At 39.3% G+C, this 22,042-nt stretch overlaps 1 protein-coding gene across 9 annotated transcripts in view; it reads right to left on the bottom strand.

The window, feature by feature from the left end:
* Positions 1-22,042, bottom strand: part of FBXO34 (F-box protein 34) — an 88,987-nt gene that overhangs the window by 30,109 nt on the left and 36,836 nt on the right. The window contains exon 1 of one of the 9 annotated variants that reach the window (XM_047767410.1): positions 11,742-11,765. The exons of the other annotated variants lie outside the window; for them this stretch is intronic. The gene's annotated coding sequence lies outside the window, so the exon portion shown is untranslated. Of the gene's footprint in view, positions 1-11,741; positions 11,766-22,042 lie in introns of those variants that run through there. 9 annotated transcript variants of the gene reach the window in all.

Raw genomic sequence — 22,042 nt, 5'->3', positions numbered from 1 at the left:
TCTCAATAAACTGTTTAAAAAAAAAAATTCACTACCTATTTCTGAGTTTAAACAGTTCTTAGCAAACTAGAGATACAGTAAAACTGTACCTTAATAAAAGCAACCTACCAGAAATTTATAGAAAATAGCATATACAATAGCAAAATATTAAAAACATTCCCTCCTAGAACCAAGAATAAAACAAAGATGCCAGCCATCATATTATAAAAAAAGATTAAAATATTGAGGGAAGAGATAAAAATCTGTCATTATTTGCAAACTAAATGTAATGAGGATTTCAAGTGAAAAAATCAAATTTAAAACTTGGTTTAGGGAGCTCCCATTGGATTAGCAGTAATGAATCTGACTAGTATCCATGAGGACTCAGGTTCCATCCCTGGCCTTGCTCACTGGGTTTAAGGATCTGGTGTTGCTGTGAGCTGTGGTGTAGGTCACACACTCGGGTCAGATCCTACATTGCTGTGGCTTAAGCCGGCAATTGCAGTTAAAATTGGACGACTAGCCTGGGAACCTCCACATGTTGCAGGTGTACCCCCAACTCCCAAAAAAGCAATAAATAAACAACTAAATAAAATTATTTGGCTTAACAGTGTAAAAACTTACCAGATAAAAGATCAAAATTAAAAATAAAACAAAAAGGAGTTTCCATTGTGGCTCAGCAGTAATGAACCCAACTAGTGTCCATGAGAATGTGGGTTCAATCTCTAGCCTCTCTCAGTAGGTTTCATATCCCGAGCTACTGTGGCTGTGGTGTAGGTCAACAGCTTCAGCTCCAATTCAACCCCTAGCCTGAGAATTTCCATATGCCTCAGGTGTGGCCCTAAAAATAAATAAATAAATTTTTAAAAGAATTGCCACGTGACCTAGCAAATTCTACTGCAAAGTATACACCTAAAAGAACTGAAAACAAGTACTTAAACAAATACTTGTACACAAAGGTTTATAGTAGCACTACTTAAAGTAGACAAAAAGGAAAAACACCCCAGATTTCCACCAGTGGCTGAACGGATAAACTGTGGTATATATACACAATGATTATTTAGAAATAAAAAAGAATGAAATGCTGATACTACAACATGGATGAACCCTAAAAATATTACATATACTAAGTTAAAGAATCCAGAAACAAGAGGTCATATATTATGATTTCATCTGTAAGAAAAATCCAGAATAGGCAAATCTAGGGACAGAAAGTAGATTAGTGGTTGCCTGGGACTGGTTGGGAGTTGGGGGGCTATGAAGGGGTGAGAGCACAGGGGAAATAAGAAATGACTGCTAATTGGTATATCAGTGAACTGTATACTTTAAAAAGGTGACTACTGGAGTTCTCTTGTGGTGCAGCAGGTTAAGAATCTGGTGGTTGTCACTGCAGCAGCTTGGTTCACTGCCATGGCTCGGGTTCAATCCCTGGCATGGGAAATTCTACATGCCATGGCACAGGCACAGCTGGAAAAAAAAAAAAAAGGTGAATCTCATGGTACGTGATTTACATCTAAATTTTAAAAGTAAATGGAAGAGAACAGTCAACAAGATTTGAGGTAGGAAAAATGTAACTCCAAAATTTTTTTTTTTTTTTGTCTTTTTAGGGCCACACCCACTGCATATGGAGGTTCCCAGGCTAGGGGTCTAATCCGAGCTACAGATGCTGGCCTACACCAGATCCGAACTGCGTCTGCGAGCTACACCACAGCTCATGGCAACACCAGATCCTCAACTCACTGAGCAAAGCCAGGAATCAAACCTGCAACCTCATGGTTCCTAGTCGGATTCATTTCCTCCGCGCCACGACGGGAACTCCCAAAACACGTTAAAACTACAATAACCAACACTATGGCATTCGAGCAGAGACAAGTAAGGAATTCAAGAAAAGAACATCCTAAATGATTAAAAACACACATTAAGTGGGAAAAGCAGAATGTCTGAATAAATTGAGAAAATCAGATTATCTGAGTCAAAGGCTAGAAGCTTACTACAACGTAAAAACTTGGCATTCCCTGGTGGCCTAGTAGTTAAGGATCCAGCATTGTCACTGTTGTGGCATGGGTTTGACCTCTGGCCCAGGAATGTCTACGTGCCAGGAGTGTGGCCAAAAATAAATTAAAAAAAAAAAAAACTTAAAAAGTGCCAGAATGAATAAAATGTAAAACCCAATACTGTCAATATGAGAAGATGATTTTAAAATCTTAGTGGGAAGTAATTCATTTCCTAAGCAAAAGACACAAAATACTGACATATCTGACTAAATACAAATTTTAAAAATCTATCTTGGAAAAAGACACCATAAAGTCAAAAGACAAGCAAAAGACTGGGAGAATAATATTTGTAATATGCACAAAAGATTAATTTCCATAACTTTAGGTAGTTCATCCCAGCCAGTGGGGAAGGAGAGGTGTCAATATTTGAACATAATACCATTAGTGTGAAAAAAAACTGAAAAGACTATTTATCATTGACAAATAAATAGGAATATACATAATGCCCAGAAAACTGCATATTTTTGGGGGGTTAATAAGGGACATATATTTTTTCATATCTATTTTCAATGTTGTTTGAATTTCTGACTACAGTATGTTAAACATCAAAAACAATTTTAGGAAGTTCCTATCGTGGCTCAGCAGAAATGAATCTGACTAGTATCTATGAGTAAACAGGTTCCAGCCCTGGCCTTGCTCAGTGGGTTAATGATCCGGCATTGCTGTGAGCTGTGGTGTAGGTCAAAGACTCGGCTTGGATCTGGCGTGGCTGTGGCTGTGGCTGTGATGTAGGCCAGCAGATACAGCTCTGATCCAACACCTAGCCTGGGAACCTCCATATGCTGCAGGTGCGGACCTAAAATGACCAAAAAAAAAAATTAAAACAAAAAAAGTCTTTTTTTTTAAAGGCCATACCCTCAGCATATGGAGGTTCCCAGGCTAGGGGTCAAATCGGAGCTGTAGCCACTGGCCCATGCCACAGCCACAGCAACACTAGATTTGAACTGCGTCTTCAACCTACATCACAACTCATGGCAACGCCAGATCCAACCCACTGAGGGAGGCCAGGGATGGTACCTGCATCCTCATGGTTGCTAATCAGATTCGTTTCCACGGAGCCATGACGGCAACACCAGGTCAAAAGTCTGAGAGGCAAAATTTAGTGTAGGTAAGAACCATGGAAGGATTTTTAAAAAGGAAGAACCAATGTTGGATCATTTTTTCTGACAAATCCCAGAAGCAGCTTTACAAAGAATGGATATGAAAATCACCAATTTGGAAACAGGTATTGATTCATTTCTCCATTCAACAAAAGCTGAACACTTACTGGGGCTCAGCATTGAACTAAGCACTGAAATGCCAGAAATGTTGCAGACTGTCTCAGCAAAAGGTTATGTATAGTAGGTAGGGAAGGGGAGACACCTGTTTTTGTTTTTGTTTTAAGTGAGAGGATGTGTGGATGCCTGTAAAGCCCTCCTCATTTTTAAGGCATCTGTGTATAATATCCTTCTGATATTCTTTATAAGAACATCAGATAGTCCTGGTACATATAAGCCATTTTTTGAAAGCTTACTTGAATAGAAAAAGCAAAAAGCCTATATAAGCCTTGCTCTTACAAGTAACTGTCTCATTTTCAAGATTATCTGACTTTGAAAAGTCCTTGTCCTAAAAATCTTTCAATGAAGGAATTTCAAAGCCACTCTTGGTCATTTTCTTTGTGCCCTTTTTTTATACTTTTTTTCATTCCAAAACATGACTAAAAAGAGGACACAATATTTATAGTTAATGCAAAGGAAAAACATTTAGTGAATCATATTAGAGATATTTTTTGTGACTTAATCTGCAGTGGTTTCTTTTTACAGTTGACACGTTCCCATTTTATCACAGCCATCTGCTATTTCAACAGCAGAACAGTTTCAACAAAAGTTAAAGACCATGGCTATACATAAAAATTTTTTAAACTTTCTCACCTTACAACACATTTTTTTTTAAGTGTCCACTAAGTGAAGGGAGGGAGAAGAAAAAAAAAAAAAAAACCTGCTGATAACATTTGGCAAACAATTCACTCTACCATTTAGCCTAGAACATTTCAAAAATGTGAGGGTGTGACAGGAACTGCAGGTTATACACTATCTTGGAGTGAACTGCTTTATCATCTGGGGCTGAAGACAGGTGCTCCTGTGAGGTGGCTAGCCAAACAGGCAAAATTACAGCCTGAATGAGCTTTTCTTAAAACTACCGTAAGTGCTACCCCAATTCTCCCTAAACCATACCCACAAGATCTCCCATTTTTAGATTTCCTTTTTCAAATGCACACTGTGGGCAATGCCAAGGAAAATGCAGGAATGTCTGAGGAAGAGATTACGGCATTCATGACAGTCAAAGGCGCTATATACCCCAAGACATTTTCAATTTCATAGTATTCTACTGTTTTAACATAAAGAGACTTGTTAAATATGTTATTCAAGATGATTTAATAGTCATATTCATGAAAGTTCTTTTTTTTTCTGTCTTTTGTCTTTTTAGGACCACAGCTGTGGCATATGGAGGTTCCCAGGCTAGAGGTCTAATCGGAGCTACAGCTGCTGGCCTACACCAGAGCCACAGCAACGCCAGATCCGAGCTGCATCTGCGACCTACACCACAGCTCACGGGAACGCCAGATCCTTAACCCACTGAGCAAGGCCAGGGATCGAACCCTCAACCTCATGGTTCCTAGTCAGATTCCTTTCCGCTGCGCGGCAACGAGAACTCCAATGAAAGATCTTTTAATGCGAATAAAGTTCAAAACTTAGGGAAAAAAAATCTTTTCAGACTCTCTATAGAGCAAACAATCACATGAAAAAAAACCCTGGCCTAATCCCCCTGATTTATCGGGAGAACCAGTTTTTCCTTAGGAGAACACCAGAAATTACAATGGATTAAAAAAAAACACACACACAAAAACAAGGAGTTCCTGCTGTGGCACAACAGGATCAGAAGCGGTGTCTTGGGAGCACTGGGACACAGGTTCAACCCCCAGACAGCACTGTGGGTTAAGGATCTGGCATCACCGCATCTGTGGCTTAGGTGGCAACTGTGGCTCAGATCTGATCCCTTGCCCCAGAACCTCCATATGCCACAGGTGGCCAAAAAGATAAATAAATAAATACAATAAAAAAAGAAAACAAAAAACATCCATTAGCACATACAAAGTGTCTCACCTGGATCTCATAAACAGAGGGAAGAAAAAACCTTCTAATTAAAACACAAAAGATGGCCAGGAAACATGAAAAGACTGAAGACTGAAAAAGGGGGCAATAAGCAAGAGTTATTACCCTTTTAGTAGAAATACTTAATAAATTATGTATTTAGCAAATGGATATTGCTATACACTGGATCTTTAGAAATCATTAGCATCTTCACAGCTTTTTAATTTTTTTTTTTTTTACAATGGCCACGGCTTTTAACAAGAAGGTACATCTGGACATTTAATCTAATTTCACATGCACAGTGTCAAATATTTATTCCTTTTATATCCTGTCAGATAGTTATTCCTTTTAGCCAAAAGGGAATCACAAAGATCTTTTTTTAAAATGTGTGTGTGTATAAATATATACATTCCTCAAGAGAAGAATTCAGGAGAAGTATCTAAGCCCATATCCCCTTCCTGGCAGATCATGGGCAGTTTCTTTCACTTCAGTTGCCCCATGGGTATCCTATCCCTTTTCTATTCTGGCCTTAACCAATTAAGAGAAAAAGGGGGGGGGGATTAAGATGACAGAATAGAAGGACTGGAGCTAAACTTCTCTCCTAAAAACAACAAAATTTACAACTAAATGCTGAGCAATCCTCAACCAAATAGACTGGAAACTTTCAAAAAGATATCCTACTCCAGAAGACAAAGAGGAGGCCACATCAGAAGGTAGGAGGGGTGATTACTTGATATAAGCAATCCCATACCTCCCGGGTGGGAAGCCCCACAGGCTGGAAAGTAACTGGTTCCCAGAGACTCACCTACAGGAGTGAGAGGTCTGGGCCCCACATCAAATCCCCACACATGGCGATCTGGCACTAGGAGAAAGAGCCCCCAGAGCATCTGGCATTGAAGGCCAGTGGGGCTTGTGTGCAAGAGTTCCATGGGACTGGGGGAAAGGGAAACCCCCATTCTTAAAAAGCACACACAGACTTTCATGTGCACTGGGTCCCAGGGCAAAGCTAAGTCTCCACAGGAATCTGGGTCAGACCTGACTGCAGTTCTTACAGGACCTCGTGAATGTGGCTTGTTGTGGGGAAAGACATTGGAAGCAAAGCTCTCGGGAATATTCAGCAGCATGCCTTTCTCTGGAGGTGGCCATTTTGGGAAAATCTGGCCCTACCCATCAGCACTGAGAAGCCCAAAGCCAAACAACAATCCAAGTGAGATCACAGCCCCACCTATCAGTAAAAAGGCTGCCTAAAGACCCCCCAGGCACACAGTCACCTCTAACCTCACCCAGAGACAAATCCCCACCCACCAGAGGGATAGGAATCAGCTCCACCTATCAGTGGGGAGACACCAGTCCCTCCCATCAGGAAGCCTGCAGCAAGGCCCACATGCCAACTTCAGCCACAAGGGGGCAATCAATCACCAGAAGTAAGAGAGGCTACAACTCTTATTATATGAAAAGGTCACCACATCAAAAACCTATAAAAAGGAAAAGACAGAGAACTATAGCTCAGATGAGGGAGAAAGAAAAGCCCCCAGAAAATCAGCTAAGTGATCAGGAGATTCTCAGTCTCCAGGAAAAAGACTTTAGACTGTCGATGCTGAAGATGATGCAAGACATTGGAAATAAAGTGGAGGCAAAGATGAATAACTTACAGAAAACAATGAGCAAAGAGATACAAGATATAAAACTTAAACAAGAAGAGATGCAAAATACAATAACTGAAATAAAAAAATTCACTAGAAGTGGCTAACAGCAGAATACAGGAGGCAGAAGAACAAAAAAGCGAGGTGGAGGACAGATTAGTGGAAATCACTGATTTGGAACAGAAAAGAGAAAAAAGATTGAAAACAAATGAAGAGAGTCTCAGAGAACTCTGGCACAACGTTAAACACACCAACATCTGTATTATAGGGGAAGAGAGAGAGCAGGGGACAGAAAAAACATCCGAAAAGATAATAGGTGAAAACTTCCCTAACAGGGGAAAGGAACCACTCACTCAAATCCAGGAAGCACAATGAGTACCATATAAAATAAATCCAAGGAGGAACACCCTGAGACACATATTAATCAAACTGACCGAAATTAAAGACAAACAGAAAATACTGAAAACAGCTAGGAAGAAGAAACAAATAACATACAAGGGAACCCCAATAAGGTTATCAGCAGATTTTTCAGCAGAATCTCTGCAGGCCAGAAGGGAGTGGCATGATATACTTAATGAGATGAAAGGAAAAAACCTCCAACCAAGATTACTTTACCCAGCAAGGCTCTCATTCAGATGTGAAGAAGAAATCAAAAGCTTCACAGATAAGCAACAGCTGAGAGAATTCAGCAATGCTAAACCAGCTTTACAACAAATACTAAAGGAACTACACTAGACAGAAAAGAAAAGGCCTCAACCAGAAACAAAAATACCACAAATGACAAGGCTCACCAGTAATGGTATATATACAGTAAAGATACAAAATCATCCACACACAAGTATGCCACCAAAATCAGAAATCATGAAAAGAGATGGATACAAATGCAGGACACCAGAGATGCACTTGCAATTAAGACACCAACAACTTAAAACAATCTCATATATATAGACTCTTATAATTTCAGAATAACTGCAAACCAAATATCTACAATTCACACACAAACAAATAAGAAAAATCCACACGAATACAACACTAAAGATAGTCATCAAACCAGAAGAGGAGAGAACAAGAGAAGAAGGGAAGAAAAAAGAGCAACAAAAACAAACCCAAAGCAATTAATAAAATGGCAAAAAGAACATACATATCAATAATTACCTTAAATGTTAATGGACTAAACACCCCAACCAAAAGACACAGACTGGCTGAATGGATACAAAAACAAGAGCCGTATATATGCTGTCTTCAAGAGACCCACTTCACTTCTAGGGACACATACAAATTGAAAGTGAGAGGATGGAAGAAAATAGTCCATGCAAATGGAAATCAAAAGACAGCTGGAGTAGCAATACTCATCTCAGACAAAATAGACTTTAAAATGAAGAATACTTTAAGGGACAAGGAAGGTCACTACCTAATAATGATCAAAGGATCAATCCAAGAAGAAATAACAATTTTAAATATCTACACACCCAACACAGGTTCACCACAATATATAAGGCAACTGCTAACAACCTTAAAAGGAAAAAACCTCCAACCGAGGTAATAAGGCAACTGCTAACAACCTTAAAAGGAAAAAACCTCCAACCAAGGTAATAAGGCAACTGCTAACAACCTTAAAAGGAATAAACCTTAAATATCTACACACCCAACATAGGTTCACCACAATATATACGGCAACTGCTAATAACCTTAAAAGGAATAAACCTCCAACCAGCAATAACACAATAATAGTGGGGGACTTTAAATAACACCCCACTTACAGCAATGGACAGATCATCCAGACAGAAAATCAATAAGGAAACAAAGGCCCTGAATGAAGCATTAGACCAGAAGGATTTAATACATATTTATACAATATTTCATCCAAAAGCCATAAAATACACATTATTCTCAAGTGCATATGGAACATTCTCTAAGATTGATCACATCCTGGGCTACAAATCAAGCCTTGATAACTTTAAGAAAATTAAAATCTTATCAAGCATCTTTTCAGACCACAACACTATATGACTGGACAACAAGAAAAAAACTGCAAAAAACACAAACACGTGGAGACTCAACAACATGCTACTAAACAACCAATGGATCACTGAAGAAATCAAAGAGGAAATTAAAAAACACCTGGCAGCAAATGACAATGAAGATACAACATACCATGCTCTTGGATTGGAAGATTCAATACTATCAAAATGATGATACCACCAAAGGCAATCTACAGATTCAATGCAATCCCTATCAAATTACCAACCTCAACATAACAAAGGCCATATATGACAAACCAACAGTGAACATCATTCTCAATGGTGAAAAGCTGAAAGAATTCCCACTGAGATCAGGAACAAGACAAGGATGTCCACTCTTGCCCCTACTACTCAACATAGTTTTGGAAGTCCTAGCCACAGCAATCAGAGAAGTAAAAGAAATAAAAGGAATCCAAATTGGAAAGGAAGAAGTAAAACTATTGCTATCTGCAGATGACATGATACTATACCTAGAGAATCCTAAAGACTGTACCAGAAAACTGTCAGAGCTTATCAATGAATTTGGCAAAGTCGCAGGACACAAAATTAACAAACAGAAATTGACAGCATTTCTATATACTAACAATGAAAGATCAGAAAGAGAAATTAGGGAAGCAATCCCGTTTACCATCACATCCAAAAGAATAAAATGCCTAGGAGTAAACCTACCTAAAGAGACAAAAGACCTGTACTCTGAAAACTATAAGACACTGATGAAAGAATTCAAAGATGACACAAAGAGATGAAAAGACATACCATGCTCTTGGATTGGAAGATTCAATACTATCAAAATGATGATACCACCAAAGGCAATCTACAGATTCAATGCAATCCCTATCAAATTACCAAGGACATTTTTCACAGAACACAAACAAAATACTTTAAAGTTTGTTTGGAAGCACAAAAGACCCAGAATAGCCAAAGACATCCTGAAAAAGAAAAACAGAGCTAGAGGAATCAGGCTCCTGGACTTCAGACTATACTACAAAGCAACAATCATAAGAACTGTATGGTACTGGCACAAAGACAGAAATATAGATCAGTGGAACAGGATAGAAAGCCCAGAATTAAACCCACGCACCTACAGCCAACTAATCTATGACAAACGAGGCAAGGATATACAATGGAGAAAAGACAGCCTGTTCAATAAGTGGTGCTGGGAAAATGGGAGAGCCACATGGAAAAGAATGAAATTAGAACACTCCCTAACACCATACACAAAAATAAACTCCAAATGGATTAAAGACCTAGATGTAGGACCGGACACTATAAAACTCTTAGAGGAAAACACAGGCCAAACACTCTGACATAAACGACAGCAACATCTCAGATCCACTTCTTAGAGTAAGGACAGTAAAAACAAAAATAAACAAATGGGACCTAATCAAACTGAAAAGTTTCTGCACAGCAAAGGAAACCCTAAACAACATGAAAAGACAACCCACAGAATGGGAGAAAATCTTTGCAAATGAAGCGACTGAGAAGGGATTCATTTCCAAAATTCATAAACACTTTCTGCAGCCCCATACCAAAAAAACAAACAACCCCATCAAAAAATGGGCAGAAGATCTAAACAGACAGTTCTACAAAGAAGATAAACAGATGGCCAAAAAACACATGAAAGGATGTTCAACATCACTCATTATTAGAGAGATGCAAATCAAAACCACTATGAGGTACCACCTTACACCAGCCAGAATGGCCAGCATCAAAAAGTCTACAAACAACAAGGGCTGGAGAGGGTGTGGAGAAAAAGGAACACTAGTACACTGTTAGTGGAATTGTAAGTTGGTGCAACCACTGCGGAAAGCAGTATGGAGATGCCTCAGAAAACTGAAAATAGAACTCCCATTTGATCCAGCAATCCCACTCCTGGGCATCTACCCAGAGAAAACCATGACTCACAGAGACACATGTACTCCAATGTTCATTGCAGCACTATTTGCAATAGCCAAGACATGGAAACAACCTAAATGTCCATCGACAGAGGAGTGGATCAAGAAGATGTGGTACACATACACAATGGAATATTACTCAGCCATTAAAAGCAATGAAATACCAGCATTTTTAGCAACATGGATGGACCTAGGAAATATCATGCTGAGTGAAGTCAGTCAGACAATGAGACACCAACATCAAGGGCTTTCACTGACATGTGGAATCTGAAAAAAGGACACAATTGAACTTCTTTGCAGAACAGATACTGACTCACAGACTTTGAAAAACTTATGGTTTCCAAAGAAGACAGTTCAAGGGTGGGGGGATGCGCTGAGGTTGTGGAATGGAAATCCTATAAAATTGGATTATGATGACCACTGCACAACTATAAATGTAATAACTTCATTGAGTAATAAAAATAAATTTAAAAAGAGAGAGAGACAAAGGGGAACTAAATGGACTATGAGGTGGCCTTGTGTGAAATTAAGGGTAATGAGTCTAACCAACCCAAACACATCAAATGTTATGTGGGAAAGGGGGTGGGGGCTTAATCTGTGCAGAATTTAAGGGTTGGAGACAAAATTACAGCATTGTTTCTCTAGATGAGTTTCTCTAGATGAGGGAACAATAAATGCCTGCTGCAGAGTGGAGGAGGTGATGGTCACCAGATCCAAGCACTGATGGGCAAGTGGAATGGCTATAGAATCTGAGACAACTAGGTACTAAAGTTTCAATTTTCTACAAGACCAAACTATATGATTTGAAACTGTTCTCTTTTATTCATATCCTCACATCCACATGAAAAACTAAAAGGTCATCTGACTCAACATCTATTTATGGATGTTTACTTTTTTGGAAATGAAATATATTCTAGAAATCAGTAGAATTTTTTCCTGAGTTTATATATGACTTGAAAACCAACAGGAGACTGGCTAAGCCTACTGAGAACTCCCTTAAATTGTTGAGTTTACTTACCTATTTTTTTCAACAACTAGATCCCAGACTTCCGGGTAAAGATGATGAACTAAAAAAAAAAAAAAATAGTTCTTTTCCAATCCTTCCCCAAATACCAAGGAAATTTTTTTTTTAACGATATAAACCCACAGAGATGAAGAGAACTGAAGATTACAGCCACAAATGTTTGAATGCAGAAAAATAGATAAGAGGTAAAGGACCCAAAGAACCAAGAAAAGTGAATCCTAAGGTAAGCATCAAAAGGCTCAGCAGGGATAAAATGGTAAGAATTAACAGAAAACCTGAAATGCAATTCTTAGATTCCCTCTTATTCTCTCAGGAAGGCAGAAAAATGCCCTTCCCTCATCTTTACAAAAGGTTGAAGGTAATCTAAGGAGGCTTATAAATACATGTTTATATGGACTAGGGTTCACCAGGTAAGGTGAAAGCAGTTTAAATTAACATATGTACGAGACCCCAGTCCATAATGTGTTGGTAAATAAATGTTTAACTGGCTGGCTGGTTTGGGGTTTTTGGGGGTGGGGTGGGGACAAGAGTAGTTATTTGTAATATTTGCTTATCACCATACCTGCTTCAGGCTACCAAATGATATCACTGAATGCAGAGTTCAGAAGAGATGCACAGTAGCCTATTACTACATATTATTACCACCATATAGATAAAATAGATGTACATATGCAAGAATTCCATAATAACAAAATGTAATAAAATAAATAGAAAGAACTGAGTTTTTAATATTTATTCATTTATGTATAACATTTCATTATAAGTCTGCATAATCTTTAAAAACTGTTGTATTTAGAAGTTCTCCCTGTGGCACAGTGGGTTAAAGGATCTGGTTTGCCACAGCTGTGGCGCAGGTTACAGCTGTGGCTCAGATCCAATCCCTGGACCAAGAACTTCCACATGCCACTAGCATGGCCATTTAAAAAAAAAAAAGGAGTTCCCATCGTGGTGCAGTGGTTAACGAATCCGACTAGGAACCATGGGGTTGCAGATTCAGTCCCTGCCCTTGCTCAGTGGGTTAACGATCCGGCGTTGCAGCGAGCTGTGGTGTAGGTTGCACACGTGGCTCGGATCCCGAGTTGCTGTGGCTCTGGCGTAGGCCAGTGGCTACAGCTCCGATTCGACCCCTAGCCTGGGAACCTCCATATGCCGCGAGAGCAGCCCAAAGAAATAGCAAAAAGACAAAAAAAAATAAAATAAAATAAAAAATTTTTTAAAATTAAAAAAAACAAAAAACCACTGTTGTACTTAGGAACTTGCTCACAGCAAAGTTCTTCAAAATTTAACAATTGTTCCGATGTACCAGTACCAGCCACTGACCCCAGCCCCCTCTATCAATACCTTTCCCAAACAGCTGACAGCCAGGTCTTCACCTCCACGCAGTAGAGATTAGAATAGACTTCTCTGGGGAATTTAGCCAACGATTAGTCTATAAGAAAAACTACAGTTTCCAAGCTAAATTTGACCAGCCAGATCATCCCTTCTCCTGACTGCTAAGTCCTCCTTGCATGTTTATAGAGATTCTTATCAGCTACTTAGGATAGCACTCATATACACTAGCAAAGAGCCAAGAGTCATTAGGCATCTCTGATACAAAAAAAAAAAACAGAAATGGAAACAGAAAAAGCCAGCTGAAAGAAAGAGAGACTAGGGTCACCTTCAGAGGTGTGTGATGTGGGCAGTCACACAGTGAGCATCCTGTACTTAGAAGAGCTCGCAGTAGGTTTGATGCTCTCCTATTAGTGTCTAGGAATTCTTTAATAATGCTGAACAAAGAGTCCCACATTTTCACTCTGTACTGAGTCCTGCAAATTATGTAGCTATTCCTGATAGAGAATATGCAGGCAGAACACTCTGGGGAGAAAGACATCATTAGCATTTTCAGAAAAGTAAGACAAAATATTACAAACATGAAACAAGAATAGCATGCTAAAAGGAAAGGCAAAAAAAGAGAAAGTGAGTGATTACAAACATGCTTTCATAGTAATTAAAAATTTAAAGGCTAAAATGAAAAACTCAATACTACAGCATAAGAACACTGGAAGATCAGTCCAGGATGTCCAATATCTGAAAAATAAGAGTTCAAGAGGGACTAAAAATGAAAAAAGAGGACAGAGAGTCATCAACAAAGTAATTCCCAGACTGAAAGGGTTCATTAAGTGCTCAGCACAATGGATGGAGCAAAGCCCACACTAAGGCATATTACTGTGCAATTTCAAACATGAGAAACAAAAGAATTAATCACATTTATAATTAGGAACCTAATGGTTTTGGGTTTCAAAAGCAATGCAGTGGAGTTCCCATCGTGGCGCAGTGGTTAACGAATCCGACTAGGAACCATGAGTTTGCAGGTTCGATCCCTAGCCTTACTCAGTGGGTTAAGGATCCGGCGTTGCCGTGAGCTGTGATACAGGTCACAGACACAGCTCGGATCCCATGTTGCTGTGGCTCTGGTGTAGGCCGGTGGCTATAGCTCTGATTAGACCCCTAGCCTGGGAACCTGTATATGCCCCGGGAGCGGCCCTAGAAAAGGCAAAGACCAAAAAAAAAGAGCAATGCAGTAAGCAAAGAGGAAACTAAAAAACAATGAAGTCATACCTTGAAAATTAGCAAGCTAGAATTCTATACTCAGCCAAACAAAAAAGAGTAAGGACAGAATAAGACACTTACACTCATTCACGGTCTCAAAGTTTGACTCCTATAAACCTTTCTCAGGCAGCTACTAGAGAATACACTCTGACAGAATAAGGAACGTGAATATAAGTAATCTAAAAAAAAAGAAATTAAACACAAAGAGGAAAAGAGTAACCCCAAGATGCTGTGAAGGGAAGTCTGAGGAGGAGTGCATAAAAACAGTGGGCAACTAGTACGGATGAGAACACACCTTCAGGAATATGAGAAGCTAACAGAATACCTTAAGTGTTGGAATTCTTTTCTTTTTTTAAGTGTTGGAATTTTCTGGAAAAAAAATTTGGATGAGTTGCAATCTGAAAAAGAAGTTAATGTATACATTTTATTTATTTATTTATTTATTTTTAACATTTTTATTTTTTTTTGTCTTTTTGCTATTTCTTTGGGCCACTCCCGTGGCATATGGAGGTTCCCAGGCTAGGCATCCAATCGGAGCTATAGCCGCCAGCCTAGGCCAGAGCCACAGCAACGCGGGATCCAAGCCACATCTGCAACCTACACCACAGCTCACAGCAACGCCGGATCGTTAACCCACTGAACAAGGGCAGGGACCGAACCCACAACCTCATGGTTCCTAGTCGGATTCGTTAACCACTGCGCCATGACGGGAACTCCTGAAGTTAATGTAAAAGTAAACAACAACAAAGAATTCCCTGGTGGCCTAGTAGGTAAAGATTCAATGTTGTCGCTGCTATTGCTTGCTTGGGTCACTGCTGTGCCTCAGATTCAATCTCTGGCCTGGGAACTCCTGTATGTCATAGGCGTAGCCAAAAAAAGAAAGAAAGAAAAATATAAATTTCAGGGAAAACAAAAAGTTTAAGTGTTCACAGATTTACTACTTAACTGTGAATAGCACATTCAGTCAGAGCTGCAGCTGATGGCCTACACCACAGCCAAAACAACAAGAGATCTGAGCTGCACCTGCGACCTATACCACAGCTCACAGCAATGCCAGATCCTTAACCCACTGAGCAAGGCCAGGGATCAAACCTGCAACCTCATGGATACCAGTCAGGTTCATTACCACTGAGCCACAACAGGAAGACCACATTCAGCCTTAACTGTGTAAACACTGATAACCAACCTAAATAGTTATGAACATGGACACCAGGGCAGGAAAACACAGAAGGTACTTGGGGATGTGGAAAAATAACTAAATCATCATCTGCCACAATGGGAAATCAAGATACCTGAAGCTGGGAAATCAAGAAATCGGAACATAAGAATGTTATTAAGAATGACAGGGGAGGAGTTCCTGTCATGGCTCAGTGGTTAATGAACCCAACTAGCATCCATGAGGATGCAGGTTCAATCCCTGGTCTTGCTTAATGGGTTAAGGATCCGGCATTGCCATGAGCTGTATTATAGGTCACAGACATGGCTCAGATCCTGCATTGCTGTGGCTTGGGTGAGGCTGGTGGCTACTGCTCCGACTGGACCCCTAGCCTGGGAACCTTCATGTGCCACAGGTACAGCCCTAAAAAGAAAAAGAAAAAGAATGACAGGGATCAGGAGTTCCCATTGTGGCTCAGCGGGTAAAGAACCAACATAGTATCAATGAGGATGAGGGTTCGATTCCTAACCTCACTCAGTGGGTTATGGATCTAGCACTGCCACAAGTGCAGCGTAGGTCACAGGGCTCAAATCCAGTGTTCTGTGGCTGTGACACAAGCCTTCAAGCTGCAGCTCCAATTCCTAGCCCAGGAACTTCGATTTGCCGCAGGTACGGCTCTCAAAAAACAAACTCAGAATGCATAAATTACAATACACATTATTTTAACACAATTGAAATGGCATTGTTTTTATTCTTTATAAATCTGTCAGGTTGACTCTTATTTAGCTAGTAAAGTTATTTCAGTCAGTTTACAAAACACAGTTCAGATAAGTAAATGCTGTCACATCCTCTGTTGCACCTCCAGATTGAATGATGATGGTGGTCATGGTCAGCATAGGCTATTTAGGAGGAATTTGCTTAGCACAGAAAACTGAGCCAAAACAACAGATGCAGTCCAGCCAAAGCAGTTACACATGTTTTCACTTATTCCTTTAAGAGTGATTTGTTTGGATTTGGTATAGAATCATTTCTGGACTTAAGAAAAACTAAACATGGTTTTAGAGCTTGTTATGCTGGCAGTCAGGCAACCACGAAGAAATCCTAATCTTAAAAAGATTCCTTTTGCACTTAAAATTAAGGTGGGACAGATATACCTGAAGGCATGGTCTACATTTCTCATCTTCACTCTGCCTAACCATGGCAAAGATTACTTTGTCTTCATTTTAATTAGTAAACCCATCATAGTAATGTGGCCTATAGGATATGAACACGCCTCACACACATTTCCCTAATGCCAGTAAAATATGTCTTTGGCACTAAATTAAAAAATTAAAATTTTCTCAAACAGGCAATAAAAAACAAGCTGCTACCAGAATAATTTTTTTTTTTTTTTGGTCAAAGTCAAATTAAACTTTGCCAGTATACACAAAAAACATACCTCCAGGAGTTCCCTTCGTGGCGCAGTGGTTAATCCGACTAGGAACCATGAGGTTGCGGGTTCAGTCCCTGCCCTTGCTCAGTGGGTTAACGATCCGGCGTTGCCGTGAGCTGTGGTGTAGGTTGCAGACGCGGCTCGGATCCCGCGTTGCTGTGGCTCTGGCGTAGGCTGGTGGCTACAGCTCTGATTCAACCCCTAGCCTGGGAACCTCCATATGCTGCGGGAGCGGCCCAAGAAATAGCAATAACAACAACAACAACAATAACAACAACAAAAGACAAAAAAAAAAAAACATACCTCCAGATTAATGGCTGTTAACTGACTTAATCTTAGGACACTCAAAACTTCATGTTCACACTAGAGTGCTTTAGGTAAATAATACTAACCTCTTCCGGCTTCTAGATAGCTCACAGCCTTAGGAAAGTTCATCTGGTTTCTTGCCATCTCCATCCATCCCCATCTAACCTTCCCCTCAAAGCAGCTCTTTTGTCATGTTTTGTTTTTGAAACAGCTTGCTTTTTCCATCCTGAGTTTTCCCAAACTATTTCAGGGTTCTGACAATTCTGCCAGTGACTAAGTCTCCTCCTGGGAATAGCTGCCTCATTATCACTATTAAAAACAGTCACTCCTAATGCTAACTGATAAGAATCTGGAAACTCATTGTAACCTCGGGAATGCAAATCCCACCCTACCCAATCTAAAGATAAATGCATTACAAATGGAATAACAGACTCACCACAGGACAGAACTCTAGCAGTCGGTGTTCCAATTAAGCTATTGAGTTTTGAGTGTAATCCTAATTCTTACTAATATGAAAAATTTACTATTTCCTCTCTCATAACCAATTAAATATGTAAATTATTAAGAGCCAAGCAGCCGAAAAAGAAAAATCAGATTTCCCCCTGTGGTGCAGTGGATTGAGGATCTGGCATTGCTGCAGCTGTGGTGTAGGTCGCTGATTCAATGCCTGGCCAGGGGACTTACATTTGCTGTGGGGGTAGGCAAGAAGAGGAAAAAAAAATCACTGCACACACATCAACACAAAAACTCAGCAGCAAATGCCCTAATGATTTTAAGCTAATACAGCTTTCCAACTGATGTTTCATTTTGAGCAGTACATGTATTGTGTAGGTTAACTTTTGTTCTTGGCAAGCTAGTACTCCTGGCTTGGAAAATCAGATAACCTAAAATATCCCTCAAATGGAACATCTACTTAGAAACTTAATTCTTGCAAAAAGAATATCCAAAATAGAGGTGATCATAAACCTATTTCTATCATTATCATTTTGCTTCTCTAGCTTGCTTGGTAGTAGTAGAAAGTCACATAATCATAGTCTACCCATTCTGAAAACCTAAGAGAGCAATGCAGAGATGATTCCCCCATCTACACACAGCCTCCTCCAAAAGCAGTGTCCAAAAAAGTTTTTCCACATCAACCAGAATCAATATGAGCCATTTTGTAGCCACTGCGGAGACCGTGTAGTACAGGGCTATGTAACTGTTTTTGTGCCATAAACTCCTTTGGGGGTATGCAAAGACTATAGATGCAGGATTTTTTTTTCTTTTTAGGGTAGCACCCCTTTGCGGCTCAGCAGAAACAAATCTGATCAGGAACCATGAGGTTGCAGGTTCGATCCCTGGCCCCACTCAGCAGGTTAAGGACTCGACATTGCTGTGGCTCTGGCATAGGCTGGCAGCAACAGCTCCAATTAGACCCCTAGCCTGGGAACCTCCATATGCTGTGGGTGCAGCCCTAAAAAAAAAGTAGACCAAAAAATAAATAAATAAATAAACAACTGTTTTCTTCTGAAAACCAGAACCTCACATCTAGGCATACCTAGCACTTAACTTCAAACTTGCACCTCAGTTTCATCATCAATAAAATGAAGATAATAATCCAACTACAGAAGAACCTTAATATGAAAATTGAGTTTAAAAACCCATGTTAAAATACTACAGCAAAAAAAAAAAAAAAAAAAAACCACAGCAGTACTTTTAAAGGTAAGGCTAATTATCAATTAATTTCATGAGATAGCAAAGGCAAGTTATTCTTGTTCCTTGGGTATACCTTTTTTTTTCTTTTTAGGGCCACACTTGCAGCATATAGAAGTTTCCAGGCTAGGAGTCAAATCAGAGCTGCAGTTGCCACCTACACCACAGGTGTATTGATATATTTACTACATTAAATATTTTATGCATCAAGTGGATCTCCCAAAGGACAACCCCTAGAAATAAGCCACTTCGAACAGAAAATGAAATGTTTAGAACAAAAAGTACTGGCTTTGGAGTCAGACTATTACAAGCTATATGGCTGTAATTCTATGTAAAATGCTTATCTTCTCTGGTCCTCCATTTCTGAATCAGTAAAATAGGAATAAATGCTAACAATCATTTAAGATTATCATAATTAAATGTCATTCCTTTCTCTTAAAAGGATCAATGAGGGAGTTCCCATTGTGGCACAGAGGAAATGAATCCGACTAGGAACCATGAGGTTGCGAGTTCAATCCCTGGCCTTGCTCAGTGGGTTAAGGATCTGGCGTTGCCATGAGCTGTGGTGCAGGTCGCAGACGCAGCTTGGATCTGGCATTGCTGTGGCTCTGGCGTAGGCTGGCAGCAACAGCTCCGATTAGATCCCTAGCCTGGGAACCTCCATGTGCCTCAGGTGTGGCCCTAAAAAGACAAAAAAAAAAAAGGATCAATGAGGAATATGTGATCCAAAGATAATGACTTTTAAGGTATCATAAAACAATAAGGAATCTTTCCTGATTTTTGCATTATGGATATTTACTTCCTCCATAAAACTACTGATAAAACTATTTAAGACAGAATAAAGTATGGCACAAATAATATCTTTATTTCACGGTCAATACAGAATCGAATCTCTCACCATTTGGAGTTCCCTGGTGACCTAGGGGTTAAGGATTTAAAGGATTCGGTATTGTCACTGCTGTGGTGTAGCTTTGATCCCTGGCCCAGGAATTTCTTCATGTCACAGGCACAGCCAAAAAAGTAAATACAATAAAACAAAGCCGCTAAAATAACCAACAATTTTTTTCTATAGAAACCCCTTGTTTCAAAAGAAATTACACAGTAAAGACAGTATTACTGTGCATTGAAAAAGGAAGAGTGGAGTTCCTGTCATGGATCAACAGAAGGGAATCTGACTAGTATCCATGAGGATATGAGTTCAATCCCTGGCCTCACTCAGTGCGTTGAGATCCACTGTTGCCGAGAGTTGTGGTGCAGGTCACAGATATGGCTCGGATCCCGAGTTGCTGTGGCTGTGGCATAGGCCAGCAGCTAAAGCTCCGATCTGACTGCTAGCCTGGGAACTTCCATATGCTGTGGGTGTGGCCCTTAAAAAAAAAAAAAAAGGCCATTCCCAAATTTCTAAACCAGACAAAAGTAAACAAACACTTGGAGGACAACAGTCAGTCACACAAAATAATTTAAGCATATATTTAAGCATGCAAGTGGAAAAATAACAAATGCCAACAGAGGTAAGGCCACTCACTTCTTCCCACAAACTTTGTTTCACTTGCCTCCACAAAAAGAATTCAAAGTGGTAGACTGTAGGCTTGTCAAAGTAATATGCAAACATGTTAGATGACTAGGAACAATATACAGAAAATATAGTAGGTAGTCCAGGGAACACAAAAGGCTCATAGTCCAAAGCAGTTTTGTTAAACACTAGGGGTGGAAAAAAAGAACCATTATCTGTCCTGCCCTCCTGTCACACCCATTTATTTGTAGTCATAAATGCAAGCTGGTTTAAAGACAATGGAGATGTTATTAAGGGTACCTTCATGCTGTGCCAAAGCACATATACAGAGCAATTCAGAACAATCAGTCTTACTTTCATAAGAGCAAAGGTTGCAGCCAAATGAAATGGGTGGATACCATATAAAACAATCTTGGAATTAGCTAATAGGATATGGGAAAAAATGATCCTGATGCAGATGCTAAGTTCTCTTCCTCCTTTACACAATAAAAATTTTTACTATTTGAAAAGCACTAGCTGAAGAAAGTTCTACTTACTAAAAGCTAAATACAGCATGTTTTTAAACACAAAGGTGCTTATTATTTACTTGTATAATCTGTGAACTTAAAATACAGGCCCTGGATACTAGATGTGACATCATATAATGTTCAAAAGGATGCCATATAGAAACAAATCTAGCAGAAACCTTCAGATATAGACACTGCAACTCTAGAGAAAACCAGGTGTTTCACAAACATTTAAGGAAAGTGGAAAGGAATGAAGGCAACAAGTAAATAATACAAAATCTAATGCTTGGTTTATTGTGGTTTCTCTACTGCTCTATTCCTCAGGAAGCAAATTATTCTCCCATATGGTTTTCCTCATTCTGTTTTCCTATTCATAATGAAGTCCAAAACATTAAGCAGTTGTTTTTGCAAGTGTGGTAATCATATAACTCAATTTCATGGCTCACCTTCAGAGTATAAACTAATTGTTTTTTAAATGATTGATTAGGGAAAAGGACTATATATTTTATACATGAACACATTTTAAAAGGGCTTTCAACTGGAATGTAAACTTTATTTGATAAAACAATGAGCTACTCTCTACTACTAGATGGAACAGATTTAAAATGCGGCATTTTATCTGTCATTGTGGCAATACTGGCATTAGTATTTCAATCAGTGTTTTCAGTCTAAATTAATTACATTAGTTAATGCTCTATAAAGTGGCTTTAAGGCAAAAATCAGAAAAAGGATAAAAAGGAGCTCAAACAATGACATAACTATAACCACATTATCACAGCCTTAGACACAGACATAGAACTATTAGTAGTTAAATGGGGTAAATGGATAAAATTCAGGTCTTGGGAGAAAGCTCACTACTGAACTTATTCAGTGAAAACTTGTATACAAGAATTAATAGCTTGCTTTTAAGACATATTTTTGAAACATTATTTTCAGATACAATTTTAAAGCATTAATTAGAACTTCTATTTTAGGTTAGTACAAGATATATCTGTTGCTCAAACTAAACTGAAAAGGGAGTGTCTTCTCAGGCTGTTTTTAAAAGCTCTTCTTGGGCAGTACCTCAGCAGGTTCAGTATCTACCGCCTTAGTTTGCTCTAA

The sequence above is a fragment of the Phacochoerus africanus genome, chromosome 2 (assembly GCF_016906955.1).
Source record: "Phacochoerus africanus isolate WHEZ1 chromosome 2, ROS_Pafr_v1, whole genome shotgun sequence".
NCBI lineage: Eukaryota > Metazoa > Chordata > Mammalia > Artiodactyla > Suidae > Phacochoerus > Phacochoerus africanus.
This window is presented reverse-complemented; position numbering and strand designations above follow the sequence as displayed.